Here is a 26,903-nt window from a genome sequence, read left to right as displayed (position 1 = left end):
GAAAGCCTGTGCTATTAGGGGCTAATCCACCCTGCTGCATCCTGTGATTCAGCTGACAGCAAAATTCAACAGCTACACCCTGGCTGGTGAATTTTCTTGTCCAAGTCTAATAAATAGTATCCCTCTTTCTGCATCTGTCTGTGGAAACCCCCTGACAAGGACTCGTATCAAGCATCTGATGGAAATTTATAATTACAGACCTGTGTTGTGTAGGGAAGTTCAACTGTAAATTAGCTGTGGATCATTCAGGGTTTAATTATCCTGTTCACTGGTTTCATAATCTTTCAGTGTCTGTGGCTTGAGAATTACTCTGCTCTCCCTCCCACAATCCATGCTGCATCAATTCCCAGGGAAATAGGGAACAGTGGGTAAAGCTCTGGCCTGCTGGAGGGAGATGTTCATGTTTGGCAAGCTTGTGCAGTCTGAAGTGAAAATCAACTGTGTGCCACAAGTGGGTGGATCAGGCCCTACCTCATTGAAAAGGTGAAGAAGTCAGGGGAATACAAAAAACTGCTAGAAGTTAGCTTTAAATTTGAAAAGAAAAGACCCTAGTTTCTAATAAATTGTTGCAGTATCATCATTCCTACTGAGCTTCTCTTTAGCTGAGAAAAGCAGCCGAATGTAGGAGAAATTACCTGCAGCAGTTGGACATGTGCTGTCTTCATGGTTTCTTGAACCTTGTATTCTCTGGGGTTTGCTGCATTTGCCAGAAACAGAGATTGCCAGAGGTGAGGATTTGTTTCAGAGGTGTTTTGGAGAACCTGCTGTCTGTGGTTCAGTGCCTTCATATCTTTGTATTTAACTGCACCTGGTGGGTTTCTGGATTCACCCTGACCCCACACCAACACTCCACGAGCTGTTCCAAGAGTTAACAAAGCTCTGTGTTGTTTCATAGGCTCACACAAAACTTGCTGTGAGTTCTCTGAGATGGCCAGTCTGTCAAACAGTATCTGTTATAATGCTAAAGTTGTGTTCCACGCTAGAAATGGCCATCTCAAAGCCCTCTGAATATTGTGGAATTGTGGAATGGTTTGGGTTGGAAGAGGTTTAAAGGACACCTTCCACACAACCAGGTTGTTGAAAGCCCTGTCCAACCTGCCCTTGAACACTTCCAGGGATGGGATGTCCAAAGCTTCCCTTGGCTAATTTATTCCAGTGTCACCACCCTGTAGTGAAGAATTCTTTCCAATATCTCATGTAACTCCAGACTCTTCCAGTTGGCAGCCATTCCTTCTTGTCCTGTCCCTGCATACTCTTGTGTAAAATACAGATTTTTTTTTTTCATTTGTACCATGTTACACTGCTACTGTTGAATGTCATTTGCTATTTTACTGCCTGTGTTCCTAATCCTGTGTAACTCCTTCAACTGGGCCCTTCTTCTGAATGGCACCCTTAGTTCTGGGAATAGTGATAAAGTTTAATTTCTGTGTTCCCTCCCTCTTTGAAATCAGGGTGAAGAGTTTGTGAGCTCAAGTCCCTGCAGATTCATTAATTTGTGTCCTTACATTGTTGTGAGCCCATTGCCATCTCTTAAGCTCTGGCACCTTAGCTTCTTTCAGGAGCTTTAACAAGTGACCTTATAGGATGGCATTCATTTATTCATTTTTCAAAGCTGTTGTGAATGTTTTTGTTTTTTTGTTTTGTTTTTAATTTTTTTGTGGTTTTTTGGGGGCTTTTGGGTTTTTTTTTGTTTTTTGGGGTTTTGGGGGGGGGCTTTTTTAAAATTTTTTTTAGTTGAAAAGTTTTCTGATTGTGAAGTTTGAAACATGAGCTGTATTAGGTTTGAGATATGGGCCTGTCTCTCCCCTTTTTGGTCTCTAAACATTTGCAAGTGATTCCTCACAGCCTGCAATGTATTTATTTTCTGACCTGTGAGTTTGTGTTGAACTTTTTCATGTTCCATTTTCTATTTGAGCACTTTGAGAATTTTTGTTTCAGTAACTTCTCTTACTTTGCTGCTTAGTGATGCTGATCTGTATCTTGCTTTAATTAATTTTGAGTGTTATTCACATTTCCCTCGCAGTACATTACTTTTTCTCAAATACAGAAGAGTTTTTCCTCCACTCTTTCACTGCAAGAATTTAATCAACTTAATTTTTGCATATTGAGAGACTTGGGAGATGAAGCAGAGATCTTGTGCAGGTTCAGATTGGTTCATGGTTGTAATTCTGCTCTGGCTACACAGTCAGCAAGTTGTCAGAATAGCATGTTCTTCTAAGTAGTTAATTTTAAATTCATTCTATTTGTTTTTATAAACTGATAACTCTACAAAAGGGTATTTTTACTACAGTTCCTGCCATTAATAGAAAGAAGCAGCTTAATGAGCACATATGTAGCTGCAATTCAGAATGAGTTTAAGGATGTTGCAAAGAGCTTTGGCTGACTGGAAAGTTACTTTGAGAGGAGAATGGAGAAATTTTCCAGATGGGATTGCAGCAGTTTAACTCTGAATTTATCAGTTAATAAAAGGGATTTGTGCTTTGTGACAGTTATTGAATAAGGATTTGAAAATTTGTGTAGGTCTTGCAACACAAAAAAGCTGCTGAGCTTCAATGTTTCTTACACAGAAACTTGTATTTGATGGGTTGAAACTTAGATTTTTTTTTTTTTTAATGAAACTTGATTTGAAGTGTTGTTTCACTTCTGTGTTGCATCAAAAACTGGAAAATATTTAATGCTCCTTTGGTTGATGTCATTGCCCTGAAAGCGTTTCTTAGACTTGTACAATTCTTGCAGTAGCAAAGTTTTGTAGAAAAACTGATTCCATTGGGCATTAAGAAGAAGGATTCAGATTGGATTCCTGAGGTCATCAGTCTTGCAGCAAAAGTAAATTTATTCATGTATGGAATAATTTACTAGATTTCTTTAATTCCTTTTTAGCAGTTCTGGGAATCAACATAAAAGAAAAAGGAATGTCACTAACAGGTTGTATTTTATAAACAGTAACAATTTTACCTTAGAAAGTGCAGTTCCTTGTCAGGGACTATTGTTCTCTTGCCCACATTGAATGTGTTCCTTCATCTAATGGCTGTGTTTAGTCATTTTAGATTATTTTTAAAAGACAAGCAAATGTATTAAGAGAATGGTGGGGAAGGGAAATTGTCTGTACTCTGAGGATAGGCAGAAGTTTGGCTGGGTAGTTGGAGCTTGGATTTATTGGAAGGTGCTCAGTTCAGACCTGGTCTTAGTCTCACACACCCTGTAATATAAATATATATATTTAAACTTGGGAACCAACACTAACAGTGTGGGCAGCAGTGGCAGTTTTATATGTTCTGGCACATTGTCTGGTACAATTTTCCAGATGAATCATTATGGTCTTTTATTAAAGACCAACAGGCAGCCTGCTTTTATAAGCTGTGAACAGCAGATATAAACCTTATTTTTCCATTTTACTTCTTCAAGAGCGTGAGCACGAAGTGTTGTATCTTGAGCACAAACCTATATTTAGAAATTAAATGACAACAGAAATGGGAATGCTCAATTCAATTGACAACTCAGTCTAATTGTGGGCATTTGAAGAGTGAAAGACTGTAAAAAAACAGACTTATCAGGACATTGCAATAATTTAAGGAATAAAATCCAAGGCACTTAGCAGCTGGTGTACTAAATGTACATGTACTTTGTGGGTCCTTTGGTTCTGTTTGCCCCATGAGAGGGTCAATGTTTCATTTTTCTCAGTATTGATGACATCAGGGCATGGGTTAACAGGGAAAATACAAGAAAAGAGAGTTAAAGAAGGCAGAAAGTACTTGGGATGGAACGGAAAGAAAAGCTGTAAACCATGACTGTTCTCAAGTGAGGTGCAAAAATAATTAGAAAATAATAAAGGGGTGAATATACATTACGCAACAGAAACACTGAAAAAATATAGCACAGTGAAACTATGAATAGAAACAAGAAATGTAAATTATATTATAGAAATAAGAAAAAAAAACTACTCATCTTTTGAACTTTGCAGATGTAGTTTTCCCCCTGTGGTTGTCTAGACACAGATATATCCTTTTTTTTCCTTTTGTTTGAAAAATGTTCTTTCCACTTGAATAGGTCAGCTGATAGATAAGATATAATAACATAATGGCAAACAGATTTTAAATTGCTACACGTTTCTGCAGAATGTAGCTTTATATAGAAATGGAAGAATTCTTAACATGTCTGTGATGTAGTGTTTGAGAGAGACATCTTGAGGTATTACTGCTAGTAACCAAATTCAGGAGGGCAGCTTGTGACATCATGCCAAGGCTGAGAGGAGAGCTGAAAGAGCTCATGTGTAAGAGACATCCTTGTGGAATTCTTTTTAGGATGCCAGAAAGTCTCGTGAAACTCAGCTGCATATAATTTACTGAAGAATTTATCATGTTTAGTCAAAAAACGTCAATCGCAGAAGTCAAGGCTCTTAATAAAATCCATATAAAGCCCAGTTATAACCCTAAAAGTGCATAATATTTCATTGGGAAAGAGTGGTGAGTTGGATACTGAGACTGAAAATTAACTTAAATAAACTGTTGATCAAACATCTTATTAAAATGAGGTGCTCTGCTGTCAGAGCAGGTGATCAGAGCTGTTTGTGTGTGAGCTCTTGTGAAGAAGTTGCTGGTGAGAAAGATGTTTAAAGTATTTAGCACCTGATTTCTTGTTAAGTACATTAAAATATATAAATGCCTTAAAATACATAGATAGCACCACCACTTCAGTCATTAGACGTTTTCTAACTTAGCTTCTAACTGTCTGTAGAGAGTTTACTGAAATTAATTGTGTTCCTGCAGCACTCTCTGATGCTCGCTGTCTTTATAACAGTGGTCTGGCATGGTTTTAGTGTTTTGTGTGGTTTGGTTTGGATATCAGTGCAGAAACTCTAGAAAAATGTTTCAGCTTCCAGGGCTGTTTGATTTTAATCCCAGCTTTGTCATGTTCAGAAGAATTATTTTCTTACAAGTCCTTTGTACAGGCTACATTTCCCTACTTATGTATTAATTCAATTATTTTTTTTTCTTTTAAGACATGTTTATTAGATGGCAAATTGGCAAATTTACTCTCACTTACTATAAAACTTCCTTATCAAGATCTTGAAATTCAAATTTATGTCATTGTAAAGGAACCCTTTCAAGGTCAACAGGAGAGTACATTTCAACTGTTCTGCATTAGTTGTGTAATCAAATTATTTTGGCTTTATGTGCTACTCATAACCCCCTTGCATTTCATTATGATGGGTACTATTTTAGGCCATTAATAAAATACAGATTCATCAACAGAAAAAAAAAATTGTCCTAAAATTTCCTTATGCTTCTGTAAAGTTGGGCACTTGTCCAGGAAGTGCAGAGGGTTTTGGTTTGGTTTTTCCCCCATGAAAACTTGTCTTTTGGGGGAGAATATACCCACAGATATCTAACTTCAAAACAGACCTTTTGAACTTCTAAACTGTTTTTTATCTCAAAGAAAATTGTTGTAATTTGTGCTCAGCTTGATGGGATTTTGGGCAGAGAAGGGGAATGAACGTGAAACAAGAACAGTGTTTATTTCAGTTTTAGTGGGTTGTATTAACAGCTTCTTTTTCCCCTTCCTCATATTGCATGTGTAGAAACTGCAAACTGCTGATTAGGTAGCTGTGAATTTGTTCAAGTAATCTTTCTTCAATAGCATTTATTTATTTATTTATTTTGTTTTCTGAACTAAGCTAGAGCAAGCCTGGATGAAAATGTTTCTCATTCAGGAGGCAGCTCTTATGTCCATGGCACCTTGCATTTTAAAAATAAAATTTAAAAATAAACTTTTTTTTCTTGAAAACTAAAATTTTGAGTTACCAGTTTGAATCTGTGTGGAAGTTTAGAGAGCAATAGCAAAGCAAATGATGATAAGTTAGATGACAAAAGAATAAAAGCTTAAGTAAAAATGTGAAATATGATTACTTGTTTCTTTAAAGTGCCCATTAGCTGGCAAATAACTACTGAAATTCTTACCAAGATGATGGCTTTTCATCACCTAATGGTAGACTGCAGAATTCATCTGAATTTTGCAATGCGGACATGTACTGTAGCAAGGATTCTTTTTATCTATTTTGGTGTAAGAAAATTAATTATCAAGGTATTATGTGATAAATGACTATAAATAAACTACTTTATATAGTGTCTCTGGAATATGGACTGGGATGTTTGGGTGTGTTTATGAAATCAGGTTCAGCTGTGCCACAGCTCTGTTGTGCACCTTGGCTTCTGGGTTTGTGGATGGAAGGAATTGCTGAAGTGGAAATACTTCCTCTTGTTTTGTGTGAATTCAAAGGAAAGGGGCAAGGATTCATGTTCAAATAATTACCTTAGTAAAGAGGATTTTTAAAGCATTGGAGTGAATGTCTTAGACTTCAAAACTCTGTGTGTGAAGTCGCAGATCCTCATAATAGATCTAAGCATTTTTGGATAGATAGGAAAATCCAAATTTTAAGTTACTTGTAGACATTACTGAAGCTTTAGAATATTGTCCTGCTTCTTTGCCAACCACTGTATTCACCAATATCCACCATCTTGGAAGTGGAGGATTTGATGGTAGAGTTTATTCCAAATCTTTTTCTTATGCTCAGGTGTGGTACAGACCGGGGGAGGGCTGTGCTGCTCTTTTATACAGCATAATTTAAAATACAGCATTTAGAAAGCAGCCTGCCTGGCTCTGCTTTCAGCTTGAATGATAAGCAGGAAAGCATTTTAAAAAACCAGAAGTGCCTGGGGCACAGCTTTTTTCTTCTCACAAGAGGAGGAAAACTTTGTGTATTCATTTGAAAAAATGAATATACAATAAATATGGAAAGAGGGCTGTGAGATAGAGGAAACCAAAACACGGAAGGCTTCTGTTCCACTTGTCTGTGGGTGTATTAAAAGATGTTCATCTCCTGAGGGGAAAAGGTTTGAATATCTGCTTCACAGGATTTTTGCATGTGAATAACCTGACTTCTGATATCCAAATAAATTGTTTCATTAAGAAGCTAAGTGGTTTCTTTATGTACAAAGAGACTTTAAGTGGAGGTAAATGGCTCTGGAACATAAATCATCTGCTAGACTGTTCTCAAGCAGTCACTTGTTAGACAGTTCTCAAGCCTTTTGTCTTGCCTCCCTCGCCCTAAAAAAAAAATTTTCAATTAATAAATAATTTAAAAACCTGCCCAGAAATCAGCAGGTAGGCCAATTCCTAAATCAATATGGACACTGTTCAGCAAATCTGTTGTCTTTGTCAGATTTATCAATTGTGTGCTGAGTGTTCAGACCATATCCCATCCTGAAAAAGGTTTCCAATCTATTGCAGTGGCATCATGTAATTACAGTGAAGCTCATGATGATAGTGTTTAAGCCTCAGGATGCCCTTCAGGGAAGCAGTGCAAATAATTATCTGAGCATCAGCCCAGATTTAAAACAAAAAAAGAGAGGGGACAAAAAAAAAAAAAATCAATGCTGCTTGGCGGCTGAGTTTTGCGTATTCCAATTAACGATTTTAGATTTGACTTAAAAGTTGTGAAATTGTTTGGAAGTAGGCCATCTCCTGCTGAGATGAAGCATCAGGCCGGTTTAAATGAGGCACTGAGCATGCTCTCTCGGGTCCCCACCGTTTGAGATTTCGCAGAGTGTGTCTGGGCTGCCTGCGAGAAGAGCTGTCACTCAGAGCGCAGCATGCCCTTTTGTCATCCTTCTGTCCGTGCACACATGATTCCTCTTGGAACTGGCGAGTGGGGATGTGAGACGAGCCTTGCTGCTTTTGGTGAGTTGATATTCATCTCTTTCCCTTTCTGATGCCTTTAGATATCTCAGATAAAACTCAGCTTCGCACTTGGCTCTCTGCTCTGATAATGGGATCTGTTTGAAATGGCTCTGCCGTGCTTCACTCCAGTGAAATAATACGTGTACTAATTTCTTTACTGCAGAAGAATTGCTTTTTTAACAGGAATGCTGGGCTGGGCAGAAAAATGGGCATAATTTTTTTTTTCCCTCTGACTTCAAATTAGCTAACCTAAATATAGCAACAGTTCTTCAACCATCACTTCTCAGTCATTTTTCATAGTGTTCTTTTTAAACCAATTTTGGTTTAAAACCTGGATTATTTTGTTCATCTCATATGTTCGAGGGGGCTTGATTAGTCTTGCAAAAGAGGATTATTTAAGACAATGCTGAAAGATATTTACAGTACTTGATTTCAAGACAAATTCAACAGGGTAAGTTAGGTGTTGTCATGTTAGTTTTGCTGCTGTGCATGTATTTCCTTCTTTAACCAACTAAGGAATAGGAAAAGGTATCTCCTAGTTCTCTGTTACAGCTGAGATTTGGCACCTTGGTAAGATATAGTAGAAATTCCTGAACAAATTTATAGTCTTTGTAGTAGTTAAGGTGAATGCTTGATACAGCTTAGGATTTAATTAACTTCTAATTAACTGTGGGGAAGGCAGGATTTATGATACAAAGTATTATCCGGGCTTACTTCTTGCACTTGATTTAAAATCTTGTTTTCCTCCAAGAACATCTGCAAATTGTAGCTTTTAAATTCTTTAATGCAAGGCATTTAACCTCCAGCAAAAAAAAAAAAAAAATCAGTTGGCAGTATATTTTTAAAACCTCTAAACTGGGATTGTAAAAAGCAGTGAGTGCATTGATAAACTGACACCACCCACTTCCATTCCCAAAAAAAAAGTTGTTTCCTGATATCACTTACCTGTGGGTGAATACAGATGATTTAATATTATGGATGAAATTAGTGTGTTTTAAGGTTTTGGTGTGACACAGGAATGAGACTGGAGCTCTTAGTACTAATACATTCACAAATATTTGGGGGTTGGGAGGGGAGCTTGTTTTTACAAGTGGATAGCCTTTATCCTGTTGTGATTGTGCATACATATTTCAGTCTTTTGGATAAAAGATTTGAGTTACAATGGGAAAAGCTGCTTGTCAGTGAATTTGCTGAGTGTGACAAAGAGGCTCCTGCCAAACACAACCCCTGTTATGATTCCAGCTGACCTGATTTATAGGAGCAGAATCAATAAGCCCTTAAGCTTCATCCTCACTCTGACACTGCTGGAAGAGGGAGGGTGATCTGTGAATCTTGAGTGCTTGAACATGAGTTTGCTTGACCCCCTAATGTGGGGTTTCTGGGGAAAATGATCTAAGTGGGTGCAGGAGTTAAGGTTTTTGTTAAAGCCTGAGGATAATGCATTTAATTGAGGCCTCATGGTGGCAAAGGGCTGTCATAACCCATCAGCAGAGCTGTGCCTGGATTGCTGCTCTGACAAATGATGAGGGGGAACTGCAGACCTGTGCTGAGCAAAATCCATCACTGCTGCTGCTGGAGCCCTGGGTGCTGAGAATTTCAGACTTGCTGTGCTGACCCCTAAGAGAGCACTGCATTTGACCTGAGGCCATGGAGAAACCTTCCAAAATTAATTGACAGCACTAAAATTACAAGCATGTACTTTGATTAGAAGTGTGTAATATCACAATGCAACAATCTTAGAGTTGGAGGTTTTAGAATATAGTAAACATATATAAAATAAGATAAAAGTTTTAAAACAGAACCTAGTTCTTCTTCACCTTCTTCTTCATAAGTTTGAATGATATTTTATAGTTAAACAAACAAGTCCGCATTGCCAACTTCAAGTGATTAGTTATTAAGTTAAAAACAGAAATAATTTGTGCCATATCTTAGGTAGTTTAGGCTTAAAAGACCTTCTAAAAAAAGGTAGTTAACCATTTTGTAACTTGCAAGTAAAATACTACAAAACTCACTGCTTGTGAGACTGTAACATAGATTTTAAAAATAAACATTTAAGTCTAAACACAAAATATCATCTCAAACTGTCAATCCCAACCTCAACCAAAAAAAAACCAAAACAAAAACCAACATTCACTTTTTACACTAACTTGTTACCTTGAAAGCATTACTAGGTATTTCTAATATTAGTTATTATTATTTCTAATTATTAGTTATTTCTGATACGAGTTTTCACTCATAGCTGGAACATGTTATGTGATAATGGTGGTGCCTTCAGGTGCCTTGAGCTGTGTCTCACAGAGATCTGCAGGATAATATGAAGCTACACCATTTATTTACCACTAGAGAATTTCTGGACAAAGAGGAGTCCTAGAGAACTTCAGACCTCTCAGGAAGTTGTATTTCATGGGTTTTGTAAAAGAAAGTTTTTAGTCTAAAGGAAAGCAGAAATTTGCAAGTGTTAAACATCACAAGCTATTTTTATAACCATGATCATGTCTATTTTACTCTTCAGGATAGTATTTGTTCTTTCCTTTGAAGTGAGTGCTGACTCTGGTTAGTTTTCCAAAAAGCTGAATTTTTACATTGTTGTTACAAAGGTTAACTGAATTTTGTAGGTAAGATGCTGTCCCCTCTGCAGACCTTCTCTTGTCTGTAACCATTTTACTGAACATTCAAGTCCACTTTGGGTTATGGGCAGCTTGTGGGAAGAAAAATACCTGCCTTGTGTTTATATCTTAATGGTGGTTGTGCATAAAGAGGTTATTTTGAGAACTCAGACAACTTGACAATAATGTATTGCCTTTAGTTTTGCTGCAGTTTTACTCTGTGCTAGTTTTGTTGGTTTCTTTATATTTCTAGATAGTGTGTGTGCATGAATAAATATATATATATAAATATATATATATATATATATATATACACAGAGAACATGCAGAGAGGGAGGTGAATGTGTGTGAGGGCTGCTGGCTGAACAAGATTATTCCAAGTGCATTTAAATTGCACAGAATTGAGGACTGAAATTAAATAAAATGATGCTTTTTCATGCTAAGGAATGTTATTTTTCAGTCATTTTAGACATGTCAGCCATCATAAGGATTTTCTTATGTTTTATTGTGGATGAATATATTGTAATTGGCAATAAAATAAGGTGAAAGATTGAGGTTCCTAGGATTGTGCCATGTAGGTGTTCTGATTTTTAGAAACTGGAGGTCTCTGGAAGGAGCTTGAGGAACTCCCTCATGTGACTGAAAATGTAAGGCATGTAATTCAACCTGTTGAGTTATTTTTTGAAGAGGATGAAAAAAAATTATTTTTTTTTACACATGAATAAAAAGTCACTGACTTCTATGGCACTTTTTCACCAGGAGAGCAGTGAGAATGTCGTGGTGGCTTTAGTCCTTTTGAGAGAGCATCGCTGCTGAAATAATGTTTAAATAAACTTTTTGCTTGAGTGTTCATAAATATAATTGTTTGCACAGGGGGAAAAAAATGAGTTAAGGATGTGGTGTGAAGGGGAACCTTTGGATGTGTATCACTTTAGCTGCCTGCCAACTGTGTTTTGAATTATTAAAATCTTTTGGACAGTGAAGGCTCAGCCTTTTTCCATTCACACTGTGCTCTAAATAAGAGATTTTACTACTGCTGACAATTGCACATACTCAGTTGGTGTGCCAGATGGAGAGGATGGAGAGCCTGTGACAATTTTAGGCTGAAGGTTGTGTCTAAAAACCTTGTCAGCATTCTGCATCAGATCTTGACCTATTTTTGACAGTTTGCTACAATCTGATACTGCCATTTATTAGTTTTTGTAGTTTTTTTTCTTGAAGTGGAGGAAGGAGTGGAGCTATGTTTCACAAGCATGAGCTAAATTTACTTTTCCAAGTGAAAAAGAAAATGTGCACCCGTTCTCATTTAAAATAATTGGCTCTAATGTCAGCCATGTATAATCGAGTCTGAGATTTTATGGAAAAGTAAAGAAGGCATTATTAGTTCTTTTTATATGTGTCTGGTATAAGTTGAGAAATGGATCTGTTAAAGTGAAAAATGAAAATATTTGGGATTGTGTTATTCTTTAAAAAATTTGGCTTTTTTTTTTGTACCAAGAGAGTGGAAATAATGAGCTGGTTAAATCTTTGCTGAATGAGCTAAAAATTGTCTACTTTTTCAGTACACTGAGGTTTAAAATGAATATTAAATACAGTCCTGTGAATATTGGCAGATTTTTGCTACAAATACATTAGATCATTGCAATTCAATGGTGAATAGGTATTTATTGGGATTTTCTGTCAATGAAAATTTAGCACATGTTTGTATATATTTGTATAGAGGAGTTGTTTAGAACTTTAAATTTCCGAAAAGATGACCAAGAGAAAGTAAAACATTTCTTTTTGTAGATCAGAATTTCCACACCCCCCCCCAAGAACATAGAAAAGGGGAAAACCAAAAATCAAAAAAAAAAAGAAAAAAAAAAAACAAAAACCTTCTTGAGAATGCTTCTCAAAATGATACATAAGCTTGAATATTTCCAGTGTGTTTTCAGTACAACATCACTTTCCTTATGTTTATGCATGTTTCCATGTTTTACAGTGTTTTCAGAATATTCAGTCTTAGCACATTTCAATGCTGTGGTGAGGAGACAGTTTAGTATTTAAACATGTCAATGGCTGTAAGAAAACTGGAATTGCTTTGTGCTTTCCTTAAGCTAATCTGAATTTAATGGAAGCATGTACCATACAGTGACTTTGTTTTTTCCAAGCCAGACAAAACTTGATGCTCTTTGAAAGTATGACCATTGAGGAAAAAAGAAAGGAAATGTTAATTATGATGTACTTCAGGCTGCTTGAAGGGACTTGGGTGCAGTTCATATCTTGCCAAAAAAATGAATTCATATCTTGCGTCAAATATCAAAAGATTTCCATGTTTTATACTTCCCTGTTTATATGGGAATTATTAACTTAGTCAGAATTTCAGTCTTTTCAATCTTTAAAGTTTATTCCCAAATTTGGCTCTCTTCATATTTCAGATGGTCCCTTTGCCTCTTTTGCCATAATATATAAAATAATGTGTACAGGGATTTTTTCCAGGCATTTATATAGGTATCATAACACAACCATATTGGTAGAAAATCTGTCGTTTACATGAGCATTAGCATATGGGCAGCTGAATAAAAACCTTTTAATCAGTGAAAATGCTGTGTTTGCTGACAACATTGAGTAACATCCTTACTGGAAGGACCTGAAGTATTTTCATGGAACAGGATTTGCTATGTGGAGTGTTGAGGTCCCTTTAAGTGTGGCCCATGATTAAGATAAAAACAAAACCAGCAAAATGGCTTTATTTCATTATTATAAAAGGACAGTTATTTTTGACAGGATGGGTTTAGCATATGATGTAAAATATTTGGGGTTTTGGAGGGGGAAAAGGTACTGAGAAACAAGAAATACAAAAAAGGTTTTCAGAGCTGTCATTAAAACGCAGGATATCAATGCAAGTCTTAACAATTTTACTCAGTAGAAATTTGTCTGATATGAGATATTGTATCTTGCCTGGGAAATCTATGTAAGACTTTTTATTTCTTTTTTTGCTGTTCTGAGAAATGGGATGATTTTTTTTTTCCTTCCTGGAGAAAATAGCCCAAGCCATCAAGGTTGTCATAGCAGAGAACGAAAGGCATGACTTAACCACCACCACTTTTGGTAATACCATCTGCTTCAGCCCACTCTGCCCAGTGCATTTGTTCTCTCTGTGAGCAAAGACAAGACTGATATCCTTAGTAGCCCTCAAACTGAGGCTGTCAAAATAAGTTCTTTAATGCTGCCTCTGAAAGTGTCTCCAAGTACAGTGTGGTTCTGGCTGTGGTGTGCTTCCTGCAGGAGCAGCTGAATTCAATTTCCAGCTGCCTAAATGACCAGAAATAGGTTGGGAATGTTCCCCACAACCTTCTGTTGCAGCATTAGTATCTCACTGTTGCATTGGTGGGGAGTATTTTACATAATGATACTACAAATTTGGAATGGAAACAGAGGTTGACTTAACATTAAGCTGTTGGATTTTGCTGTTGTTTTATTGTATTTAGCTGTTCAGTTGAATTTATCTGTTGTAATGGTGGGGAATATTTTATACCATGATAGTACAAATTGGGAGTGGACACTGAGGTTTTACTTAACCAGGATCACAGAGGAAGCCTGGTGAAGCCCAAGGGCACATCCCTGGTGCAGTTAGCTTGATGCTGACTGTCAGTCAAATGCCTCAAATGCATGTCAGTGCAAAGCTGCACCTGGCCCCATAGGGAGAAAAGCCAAATAGCCCCAGAGAAAGTTCTTGCTCATGAAGCTGGATTGGTTTCAATACCTTAGCTACCAGATTTGCATTATTCCATTTAGAAATTCTGTTGTGGTACCTTACCGTGGTATTGCCCTGTAAAAGGAAGTTTAAGGTCCTGGGTTCATCAGCTCAAGGCTCTGAGCACCAAGATGTTCTTGTCTCATTGTGTCCTGTAATAATTCGCACTCACAGGACACATTCAGATTGATAATTTCATCCATTGGATGCAAGTTTTTATTTCATTACCTTGTCTGTATTGAAACCAAGTAAGAACAGTTTCAATTTTGTTAAGACAGGACTATTAAATGTATTAATCAGAGTGGGACTTCAACAGAATTAGATTTATTTAATTTCTTCATTTTATGTTACAGTGACATGTCTAGTAGAGTGCTAACGTGTCATTTTCTGATAACCGTGTTGAAGTGATATTGAGAGTCTGTGACTGCATTCCCCTTCTTCATTTTCATCCAAAAATTCATGAAAGCTTCTGCTGCACCTATGTAAAGCTGGAACAAAGTCAGAGAGCTATGTGGAAAAGTAATAGCACAGCCAAGAGAAGAGAAGCTCAGAAATGTCTGGGTCATGTGAGTGCATGGGTGTGTCCACACCTGTACAGAAGTTCAGCCACTGCTTTACACTAACCATAACCATGTTGTAGTTCCTCTAACACTTGTAGACTTTCTGATCCAGAAAGCTCTTCAGCTTCCCAGGCTCAATTCTTTTGTCTCTTGTTACCTCCATAGTTTTATATGAAGGATTAAATGAAAATGGCTCAGCCATTTCCTTGAAAAAGATTAGAAGAAAAATGCTTTCCATAGTTTTAAAATGTTTCCAGCTGGTTCGCTGCAAAGCTCTGATATCCCTGTGGCATTGAGGAAAAGTTTACAATTTGAAACTGAACCAGTAGACCCTTTTTCACTGAAAAGCATTTCACTGAATGCAAATAGTCTGCACTTTCTTTATTTTTACTTGGGGGACCTCGTGCACACACCAGTAGCATTCTTACTGATAAAAATGTCTGGTGAATACACTTCCACTTCTCTGCACTTTCTCATACTGAATGAAAATAGAAGAAACCTTTTTAATTGAAGAATTACAGTAATAAGGAATAATAATAGGACCCTGTTGCTCTTTATCTAGAAAAGAAATTAGTTGAAGACAGTAGATTCCTTTGTTAATTCTGTTGACATCACAGTCCTTGCTCTAGAGGCAGAAATTGTAATTTACAGGTTTAACGTGATTTATCAATAACTGTGGCATGTCATCCATGTTAGGAACAACTACCCCAATGTGTAGAATAGAGAAGCTTGTAACTTCTAACCAGATGTTTTTTCAGAGTGTATCAAGTCCTTTATCACACTGCAGATGGTTATCAGTAATTCTGTTTCTGTCCAAACATTGAATTCATGTTTTCTGACAGGCAGTATCCAATAGATGTGGATCATCAGAATTCATTCTGCAAAGAGCTGAACTGTTTGTAATGTGAGTCTTGTTATGATTATTGGGGGAAATGTGTCTTCTCAAGCTCAAGTAGTGAATATTTGATATCCTGATTATTTTTGAGATATCAGAATGACTAATGTAACCTGACTGGAATGTACTTATAGAAACCGTGCCATTGAAGTTAAGCAACTGCTATGCACTGGCATGAACATTTGCAAAATCATTAAAAGACAGTGGAGAAAAATCCTTAGAAAGCTGCTTGTCACTTTGTTATCTTAATCCTTGGGGAAAGTCTGCAAAATACATTTGAAAGACAAGCATGGAAATGAAATTCAGAAAGCTGTTAGGTCTTAAAACTCATGCAGTCAGTGGTTTTAAAGCACATAATTCTGTGGACCACTTCAGCCAATCCTACTTATTTAGCACCTTCCTTTTTAGGGAGAGAGAAAAAGGAAGAATATTATTGAATGAAATGAAATGAACAAGTCTTGCTCCCCTTTACTGGAGTGTAAAACTCCAGTGTAAAAAGAAGACATCAGAAGGCTGATAAGAGCAGGCAAGTGATGTCTGCGTGGCTGCAGCTTCCTGTGACTTCTTTTTAAACAGAAGATTGCTACTAATGCTTGTATCAAAAATATTTTAATTTTTTTTTCATTTATCACAACCCTAGAAAATTCCTGGCAGCTTTAGGATTACAGATTAAAATGTTTCCATTAGCAACTACTTTATCAATTCCAAAAAGTTTTTTTGCACAAATCAAGATAAATGTAGTTTATTTTCTGTAGAACAAAAGTCCTTAGCATACTGGAAGTTTTGGGTCTGAAGAACCTCTGAGAGCAGTGCTGTGTGAGCGTGTGATGCTGCTTCAGTGGCCTCCTTGTGGATTATATTTGGGTTTTTGCCACTGGGGGGAGCAGAAGACTGTCGCAGGCTTCAGGGAGTGGAATAAGTGTCTGTCTTCCATCTCAGAAGATTCAGGCCTTAATGATGAGTTGTGGGAGACTGTGGGTCCTTCATGTCTGGCACGTAGTTGAAAATCTGTCTTCCAGTGAATAAAATCTCTAGATAATCAGGTTTTGTGATTGCTCTTCGCTGAAGAGTTGCATCCTGGGTTAAACATGTGTGGTGCATTTTAGAAAAGTAAGGGAAGGAGCTAAGGGGGCTAAGAAAAAGAAGAGAGAGGAACTTAGGCAAGTAGTGACAGGGTAAGTGCAGTTTTTAATTAGAAAGCTTTTAATTTGCAGTTTTTAATTTGAGTGCAGATTTTCATCTTAAAAAGGCATGTTTGGTTGGGTGTTAGGAAGAAATTCTTGCCTGTGAGGCTGGTGAGGCGCTGGCACAGTTCCCCTGAGAAGCTATAAATGCTTCATCCCTGAAAGCTGACAGGTTGGACAGGGCTTGGAGCACCCTGGGATCATGGAAGGTGTCCCTGCCCATGGCAGGGGGTGGAACCAGAGGATCTTTAAAGCCCCTTCGAACCCAAACCTTTCTGTGATTGAGTGAAGAGTAGGTTCTGACTGGTGGTGGCATCAGCAGTGAGCTAAAATTCCCTGAAACATTTTTGTTTCAGCTGTTGCCTAATGGCAACTCCTGCAGCAAGAGAGTGCAGTTTGCTTTAATAAAAGATGCTGTAGATATGTATATATGTTTGTAAAATTAATGCATTCTTTAACCAGACATTTGCTTTAATCTTGGTCTTTCAGTAGTAAATCTAAAAATGCTGTTCTCTTCCTCTGAAAGCATTGGGAAGGAGGAAACATTCACGTTTCTTCTTTTCATTTCCTTGTGTAGAATCAAAGGCTAACATGTTATTCTAGTATGACTGCAACTCTAAATGCTGCCTGGTTATTCCCAAGCTCATTTAAGGCTCTCTTCAGTGTCTTTGTGTGTCATGTAATTGGGAAAAAAGAGCCCTGTGGGCTGTTGAGGGCTTGCCTTGCCTGCTGAGGTTGCTTGACTGGTAATGTTCATGCTGCATGCAGTTTCCATTACCTGTCTTTAAATTCCTTGATGTTTGGGACAGAACAAGGCATTCCAGTTGCAAGCCAAGGTTGGGCTTTCCCTTTGGGATAACGTGTTCTGTCTGTACTGTCAACAGCAAGCAGTCAAAATTCCTGCTTTCAAATTCATTATCGTTTTTGCTCATGCTGTATAGAGCTTAAAGCTTTAAGCAGAGCAAGCTTAAAGAAATGTTTGGGTGACACCTCAGTGCTCTCAGTAGAGAGATTTACAGCAGGATTGTGGATGCAGAGGAAATATCAGGTGGCAGCTCCCAGCAGATCCTGGAGCATTACAGCAACGTGGACCGGTGACGTGTTTCCTATGTGGTCATTTGTTGTCCCACCTCTTCTTTTTGTTTTGGCAGATATAAGCTGCCTTAAGGCCCTTACCCCTCCTGGGTTGCTTTTTGTTGTGTGTTTGGGTTTTTTTTAATATCATGTTAAAATTGTTTTTTGACTGATGCTTGGAACAGCCATGGATTCTTATTCTAGGAGCATAAACAGCTGAGGGTGCTGAGTGAGCTGACAGATGTCACCGTGAGAGTGATTTTTATCAACATGGATAACCCTGATGACTGCAAATAGACAAACATTGCTGTGTTAAAAAAAAAATGGCAAGAAAGGGAATCCAGGGAAATAAACACTGGTCAGCTTCACCTCTCTCCCTGAGAATATTAATGTGCAACTCATTTAAACTGTTCTAGGCATGTGAAAGACTGGAAGGTAATTGGAAACAGCCAGCATGGATATATCAAGGAAAAATCTTGCCTGACCAACCTGGCTGCCTCCTACAGTGACTGCCTTTTGCAACGGAGGGGGAAAACAGTGGAAACCACATAAATTCAGCAAGGCTTTTGATGTATCTCATGTGGTACCTTTGTGTCTGAGCGTGGGGTATGGATGGGATGAATGGTGAGGAACTGACTGTACCATCAGCAGTCAATAATTAAAAGTTTCAATTCAGTGGCTATTTGCAGAGAGTCTTCACTGGAGTTGGGGTGGAACTATTTTGTCACTGATCAGCAAGTCAGTTCCTCACACAGGAGTGAGGCTCATGCAGAAATGTCAGATGGACAACAATCTTGGTGGTCATCAAGTTCAACCTCGTGCTCAGAGGTAAATCCAACACCAGATCAGATTGCAAAGGCCCTTGTCCAGCTGAGTCTCAAAAAATCTTCAAGAAAGACTTGGAATCATTCTCTGCTCCAGAGGCTGAAGGAGATTGATGTGTTTGGCCTGAAGAAATTACAAAAGCAGGGACTTAACTGCATCCTTCATTAACTACATGGACTTTGTAAATGAGACAGACTGTCTTCAGAACTGTAAAAAGAGCAATGGTCATAAACTGCAGTAAAGTACATTCTAACAGATTAAAATAAAAATAGTAGTAAAAAACCCAAGCCTCTTGAGCAGAGAATGATTCCATGTCTTTCTTGAAGATTTTTGAGACTCAACTGGACAAGGGCCTTTGCAATCTGATCTGGCATTGGAGTTACCTCTGAGCATGAGGTTGAATTTGATGACCACCAAGATTGTTGTCCATCTGACATTTCTGCATGAACCTCACTCCTGTGTGACATCTTTTTAACCTAAGGTTTTTGTATATTATAGCATTTACACTGACTGTTAATAAGGCAGCCTCTTGAGCTAATCAGAAGTATGTTCCCTAAATCAAATGTCTAAAGGCCTTAATAAAATAACTTAGTAAAGGTCTTAGTAACTTAGACATGAATGTAAACCCCTAAATTCTGTGAAAAATATAGGCAGTATTGCCATGTGGTTGTCTGTACATATGTGCCCAGAGTAATTTTATTTTCCCCTGCTCCTCGGGCTCAGTTATGTTGGTTTGGCTGAAAAAACCAAATTTTTTCTTACTGAAAATAGCAAATTACATTAAGTGGAACTTAACTTTCTAGTTCAGTAGTGACAAAGTGTGTCCTGTTGTACTACTCTGATTTAGACTATCAGAATTAGTCTTAGCTCTCTTATATTTTTAGGAAGTTAAGCTCTGTTGAAAATTATGGTGCTTCAGCACTGACTACAATCTCAGCTTGAAGGCCTTCAGAAATAGCTAATTTTTAAATGAAATTCAAAACTGGACAAAACCAGAAAGTCGGTGTAATTAAATATTAAGATTTTCTCTTTCAAAATCAGCCCTTACATTCTGGCAAGCTTCTGTCTCTCAGAACTGGTAGATCTTTGTCTGCCACCGTCATGTGCTAATGCTTCATCAAGTCTTAACACTGAACTCAGGGCTGGAGGCTATTAATGAAATTTAGATTCTTCTAGAAATAGCACAGCTCTTACAAAGAGAGGCTTTAATGCCACAGAACTAACAGGAGATTAATTACTTCTATAAAACTTATCATATGCTATCAGAAAGAGGAAGAGAAGATTGCTAACTTCAAGTTGTGAATTAAATGTGCCAAGCAAGAAAAGGAGGCACAATATCTAATATTGACCACTTAACACATGCCTGTGTAATACCACAATTTTAGTGCACCCATGGTGATTTCTATTTATTTAAGTCTGAAAAAAAATATTTTTAAAAATTATCAGATTAATAGAACTTGGATTTATGAATCCATCCAGTCACATTTTGAAATACAGTGCATGGCTTGGCATTACCATAGACTGATGGTAAAACTCTTACATTTTCCAACTAATTCTGCATTGTTAATACTTGGCTCAAGTCTCACATCCCATACTTTTTTGGAAAACAGCATTTCACAGGTTTTGCACTCCAGATTTTTGCTATTCTAAGTGTGACAGGTGAAATTGTTTCAAAATAGGTCACTTGCCTTCGGGGTTTAGCACTTGTGGGTTTTGGAGCCAGCCTTTTTGTGACACAGAAGGGTTTGATGATCTCACCCCTTAGCTCTGAGCAGGCATCTGGCAGGAGTGTCCTGGGCACTGTTGAGCACTTGGCTGCTTCTCTTTAACCCGTTCCTTCCATGGCAGCTTGTACCCTGCATTGATTTCTAGTTTATTCTGCTCCCAGCTTCTGCTTTTGATGCTGCTCACACTGAAAATTGAGGTGTCAATCCCCATTTAAAGCCTTTTCTGACTGCCTGCCACTTTTGGGGTGTTTTCCCATTGCTATCAGAGGAATGTTTTCTGCTGTTCTAACTTGAGTTGCCATTTCTTTGCTTTGAAGGCTTCTGTGTTCCCTCTAGTTTGTTACTTTATGCATTCCTTAGAATTTCTCATCTTGCACGTGTGGGATCATTTTTTAAAAAGCAGCAATTTATCTTGTGAATTTGCTTTTTTTTTTTTTATTCTGCAAGACTTATCCCTTTATGGCACACATATTTTCAGTAACAAATGTGCAAAAATCCAGGCCTTCTCTGTGCAGAAAGGCTGGCACTGCCCTCGGTGCAGTTGACTGAGGGTGGTGCTTGCCCACACAGTGCCCTGGTGGTTGCTAACCAGCTCTAATTTAGGATGGTGTTGGCTCAGGACTGCTGGAAATCTGTGGGCTGTCATATTTAAAGATGTGTGTGACACTAATTTGAAGATAATCTTTGATGTTTAGGGTTTTAATATGAAATCTCTGCATTCTAGTCTAAAATTTGGGATTTTGTAGAAGACCCCAGACATCCCTTCAAGTACAACTCTGCTTTTTACTATTGCAGAAGTGAATTTTATGCGCAAAATAATTTATTCGTGTTCTTCATCTCCTTCTTGCTTTATATTTTTGGAGTATTAGTGCCTGTTTTTTCTGTCCAGTATAGAAATTTCCTGCAGTGCCCGTTGTGATAATTTCTTTACTTTATGTGGTGTTCTTCACAGCACTTATAGCTTCACATTATAGCTGCATTAGTATTTTGGATACATCTATTTCAGTATTAAAACTTCCTGATTTTAGCACACAAGCATTATGGGTTTGGCTCATTTCTTTTTCTTTCCATCAAAAAAAAATGTTTCCCAATGGAGTTGGGCAAAATCCTGAGGATTGAGCTTCCTTTGTGGGGCACACCTTGGGAGAAGAGGAGAAAAATTAAAAAAATTGGGATTCAGAATTTAAAAAGGAGAAAGGTGACCTGGGTGAGGGCCACTCTGCCAGGCCAAGATCCTCTCAGCTGAATATCTGGAGCTTTGTAGGCAGATGCCCAGTGCTGTGGTGTCGGTCTTTGCTCTTCCCCTTCATCTCATGGAGTGTTTTCTGACTACTGCTGCCAGAAAGAAAAAATCCTTGCAGGTTAGAGATAATTAGAAGAGTATATTTAGATAACATCTGGAGCTTCTTTTGTGTTTTGGGTTTTTTTCTCACTTTTTTCTCACTGTAATAGTTTGTCTGAGCTCAAGATACGCAGTTAAAATCTGTGCTGTTATCTCCTGTTGAAACTCAGTCCTGTAGTTAAACGTTTTGTTTTCCATCATCTGGAGGATGAGGTTTTATTGGTAGGAGAGAGTCAATAGTTTGGAGCTGCAGTAACATTTCAGGAATAAGTGACATCACTCTGGGATCAGCTTTCCCAGAGTCTGGCAATCCTGACAGCTAAGTTGCTTTTCCTCTGGGTCAGGGCTGTGCAGCGCTCACTGGGAAACAGCTTCCAAGAGAAAAGGGTCGTCCCTCACATCCTTACTTGTTGTTTTCCTGTTTGTGTGTCAAGCCTGTGCTAAAGAATTCATGTCTCTGGAGACCGGTGAGTAATTCTTATACATTTTAATGATTGTTTTTCCTGAGACATAAAGCATTTCCTCCCACTTTGGAAAAAATGCTCTTTTTTAGATTTTTTGATCCAGCATTCAATAACTCATTATATACGCAAAGCAGAATAAAGTTCAAGTTAAGATTTTAAGTAGAAGCCTAATTGTGGGTAGAGGTTGTGTTTATTGCTTACTGTAACTGTGTCTCACTTCCAAGATTTTTATTTAGACATGCTTCTCTGCTAAATCATGTCATAGAGATTGAGTGTAGCAGGAATTTGAGCTTTTTTAATTAGCTTGCAATGCTGAATGGGAAGTACTTTCCAAATAGACACTTGTAAGGTACCTGATTTAACACACAGCTCATATGGCAGTGTTATTGGATGCCAGGTTTCAAATGTGATTTTCGGGCTTGTGGAAGGCACAAAACAGAAAACCAAGTACATTTCTAGTCGGTGTATGTATCTCTGTGTGTATCACCTGCAAAGCTGGGTGTTTATTTCTGTAGGCATGTCGTAAAATGAGCTGCAAAATCTGTCAGCATAAAAATTATTTCGGAAATAAACACCAGCCAACCCACAAAGCAGTATCTGGTTGTAGCTTGGGATTTAAATAACTGAAAAGCACTTCAGTTTCCACTTCATGGTAACTGTTTTCTCTTCATAGGAGAAATATAAAATGCGTGTCTTCTTTTCTCTTCCCTGGCAGATAAATGTCTAATTGTGAGACTGCTGCAGTCCTGTAACACTTGAAAATCTTGTCAGATTCCAATTTTGAGAAGGTTTTTATATTTTATAGCTAGGAAATTACTGCACACTTATCTCCAGAGAGGCATTTAGCAAGGGAAGCCCAGGGTTTTGCTGTGTCACTTTGGTTTTGGTTCCTTTTGGTGTTCCTTTAAGGATGACAAGTCTTGATGGATGAATACATGCAAAAAAAATGTCTTATTCATCTGTTTGAAGATTCTGGGGAATACTGCAACTCATCTCAGTAAAAGTTAGGTATTGATTTTCATCAGGAAATAATTCCAGACAGAATTTGGATGGTCTGAATCAGAGCTGTGGGTGGATGTAATACATCAGCTTCCAGAAACCTGTGCTTAGGGTAATTTCATTAATGCGGCAACTGGCAATTCTTGTGGTACAGTGGTGTGGTGGTGATGTATTGCAGATGCAGAATTGATGTAATATTTATGATTTACGTGATTTGGAAGATGACTGTTAGCATTGAAGTTCCTTTGTAGCTCTGACTCTTCCTGACTCTTCATGTAGGTGGTTTGGCTCCCAACCCAGAACTAAAAACAATGAGCTCTGGGAAAAGCCTTTTAAATTCTGTTGTCGTGAATAGAAAAACTATTTTCTGTGTCATTTTAGTTCCCAAATAAATTATGATGTTGAATTTAGATAAAGTTTAATGTTTCGTTTTAGTGAGATGCTTTTCTTACCAACTTGGTGCCTTTTTTATATTTCTCCTTAAGCTGGATAAGTGAAATTCTAATGCAAGTTGTATCACTGGTTTGTTTTGTTGGTCTTTTTTTTAGTGTGATTTGGGCTTAGCCATAATAGTTTTTTATAGGCAGTTATATCAAACTGTCTTCAAAGATGTTTAAAGTGTGCTGTGCTTTTTGGTATACTGAATGTACTATGAGATGGAAATAAATACAGAGGCTATGCACAAAAATGAAGTGCTGGTAGCATTTTAGGTTTGAAATTGTATAGATTGAATGGCATAAATTGCTGTTGTGCTGTTCTGTTGACAGGAATTTAGGATTGTGCATAAACTTCTAATTTGCTGCTTTTCTTCAGCAAAAAAACCCCATGCAGCTATACATTTAAGTTAATCAGTTAAGCACATAATAATGTGCCTAAATTCTTTCCAGAAAAGAAAATGGAATGGAATGAGTGGCCTTTCTTAAGTATAGGTCTAGAAATGCTTATTGCATATGTTAGCTTGATCATGGCTGCTAGTATGAAACTTTCTGGGTTCGTTGGTTAACTGAATGGAGCCATAGTTCCATAGTCCATTCAATGATGTGGTGATAGCTGGAATTTTCCAGTTACTTTTTCCAACCCATAGGAGTCACATTCTAGCTCGTAAGTTTCCCATTTTCTTGCAGGATTTGGGTTGTTTTTTTGGTTTTTTTAAAGGAGAAAACAATACAGTATTAATATGAGCAAGGTTTTTAAATCTGAAAGTATATTTTTATTTAGATGTGTGGCGACCTAACTAAGCTAGCAGAGGAATATATTCATGTATTTAAAGCTGTGTGTCACTGAACTGCAAGACTGAAAGAAACTTCTGGCTTTGCCTCTAAATTGAGCCAGGTGTATCAGTCTGCTGTTTTACTGGTGAAAGGGGGTTACGTGTGGTTCTTCTGGTATTGAAACTCCTGTTCCATCTAAATAATATGATCCCTACTGGAACACCAGGTGTGAACATTCAGAGTCATCTGCAGATTCACTTACCTCGCCATAGAAACAATTTTTTTGCAGTAAACAAGTGAAAGCTGTCATGCAGAGAAAAATTTTCAAAAGCTTAAAAGTGTGGTGTTTATTTTGGGAGGCGGAGAGGGAAGGGATAAATTTCTGATTTCACCTGAGCGGTGAGGTAGTTCAGAGCCGTGATTATGGAACAAATTCTTTACCTCAAAATACCTTCTGCCTAATGAGGAAAAATATGAACAACATTCATGGCAAGGCACTGTTGCTTGTTCATACTTGCTTTTGGGGAAGCTGATGAATTCATTGCTTGAACTTAACATTTTTTTATTTCTGTCATACATTGATCTGTTTTCACTTTCCAGAATGTTCTTTTTTTGCAAAACACTGAAAACACCTATTTTGTGAAGACCACGTCTGCCTTTATAGCATAAAATACTATGAAATCAAGCTTTTAGCTTGGCATTAAATCATTAAAAACTTATGAGGCAATGCCAGTCATTCTAGGGTTGGAATTCTCCAAACAAAAGTGAAAATAAATTTTTCTGAAGTTGTTTGACAAATATGTATTTTGGCTTGTGCATTTTCTGTTCCTTTAAAATGTATAGAGTAGGCTGGATTGTTTGGTTTGGGTGGTTTTGCCTTAATTATCTCCAGGAGATTTCATTGCCACATTCATCAGAGGAGGATGCACAAAACGAGGCTCATAAAGAGTTAAACATGGTCTGTGATTGCTGTTCCATGAGTTCTGTGGTGCCTGGAGCTCCAGTGGGCACAGAAATCTGGATTTAAAGTAAAGAAACAAATAACTACTGTTATTTTCAACCGGGAATGACCAGGTGTGTTGGGATTTTTCCTCTTTGTGCCAGTTCTAAAGTATTGTGCTACTCCAAACCTGCTGGCATTAATTACATCTCCAAATTTGCCACGCTTTGGAGTTAGGAAGGGCAGTACACAAATTTGGAGGCTGGATCCCCATAAAGAATGCAAGATTTGGCATGCCAGAAGAAAACCATTCAGAAACAGTTGAATGTCAGAAGGTACATAACAAGTAGAGCTGTACTGAGTAGCTGGAGAGCTGTAAAAATTCTGCATAGCATAGTTACTTTATAGATCTGGAACATCTCTAAAGTTGCTGATTCTGCAAAGAGGATATAAGGTGAGAGATACTGTAAAAACATATTTCTTTACAAATCCTCTGTTTTATAGTCTTGAAATGCAGCCTAAAATCTGCTTTCCTGATACAATGTGTAATCCAGAAAGAAAAAAGGTGGGGGAAGGAGTTTTCACTTCTGGGTTTCATAGGAATAGTCCCTGCCTTGCAAATCTCTTCCTTATGTTCATGTTTTCTGCTGGTAAGAGGAGAATTGAGTAATACTCCATATGGTAAACAGCACTTAATTTGACTTCTTTGGATACAATTTTACTAGTCCTTTAAAAGTGTTTCCAAAGCCAGATTCAACATAAGAAAAACTTACACAAGTTCCTAAAGAAGTCTATAAAAAATAATGTTCCCACCCAATACAGAGGGTGTTTTCTCTGGGGCTTTCTTTGCCTTTTTAAAATCCCGTGAAATGACTGATGTTGAGTGTGATCCCAATGTTCTTCTGTCCCTGACCTCTTGCTCTGACACAAATGAAATAAACTGATTTTCACTTCCCATAAGGAGTTTCTCAATGAACTGAGTCTTCACCAGGATATTTTTCATTGTCATATAGTTACACTCTTAGAAATGTCACGTACAGATCAACTGCTCTCTCATTAAAAACACTTAAAACGCATTAAAAACACATTTAAAAAGTCACTTTTGCCTGCTTGAGGCTAAGGATGTTCTTACACAATGGTCAGCTGTTGTGAAAAAAGCAAGTTCCATGTCACTTTGCTGTACCCTAAGCTTGAAAAAACCACCTGAGAAATAAAACCAGCTCCCAGATCCTGGCTGTCACTGAGGTGTGAATTTAATGGAAGGTCACTGGAGGCATCATGTCTGTTCAAGACGTGTTGTCCTGTAGTTTTCTCTGCTGCTGCAGTTCGACCTTGGAAGGAGCAACCTGGTGTGCCATTTGCTGAAGCACAATGTGTTGCTGGGTCAGCAAAAGTCTTTAATAAATATTAATTGTTATTTCTGTTGTATTGTGAGGCAAGGATACAGTTGTGAGATGTAAAACTAGGGGACTGCTGAATTATAATGGTTTTTTGCTGGGTATTTTTCCTGCAGAGCTGTCAAATGTGCTGACAGTTTACTTTGTAAATAAAGTGTAGTTGTTCCTCTGCATTTATGAGGTAAAAGGATAATGCAGATCAATCT

At 37.7% G+C, this 26,903-nt stretch overlaps 1 protein-coding gene across 21 annotated transcripts in view; it reads left to right on the top strand.

Annotated features, from left to right (window-relative positions):
• The window catches only part of PLEKHA5 (pleckstrin homology domain containing A5), a 155,451-nt gene that overhangs the window by 52,767 nt on the left and 75,781 nt on the right, over window positions 1-26,903 (top strand). The window contains exon 1 of one of the 21 annotated variants that reach the window (XM_064734942.1): window positions 7,719-7,737. The exons of 19 other annotated variants lie outside the window; for them this stretch is intronic. The gene's annotated coding sequence lies outside the window, so the exon portion shown is untranslated. Of the gene's footprint in view, window positions 1-7,718; window positions 7,738-22,030; window positions 22,154-26,903 lie in introns of those variants that run through there. One more of the 21 variants, XM_064734932.1, reaches the window with a different exon arrangement.

This window comes from Zonotrichia leucophrys, chromosome 1A (genome assembly GCF_028769735.1).
Source record: "Zonotrichia leucophrys gambelii isolate GWCS_2022_RI chromosome 1A, RI_Zleu_2.0, whole genome shotgun sequence".
NCBI classification, from domain to species: Eukaryota; Metazoa; Chordata; class Aves; order Passeriformes; family Passerellidae; genus Zonotrichia; species Zonotrichia leucophrys.
This window is presented reverse-complemented; position numbering and strand designations above follow the sequence as displayed.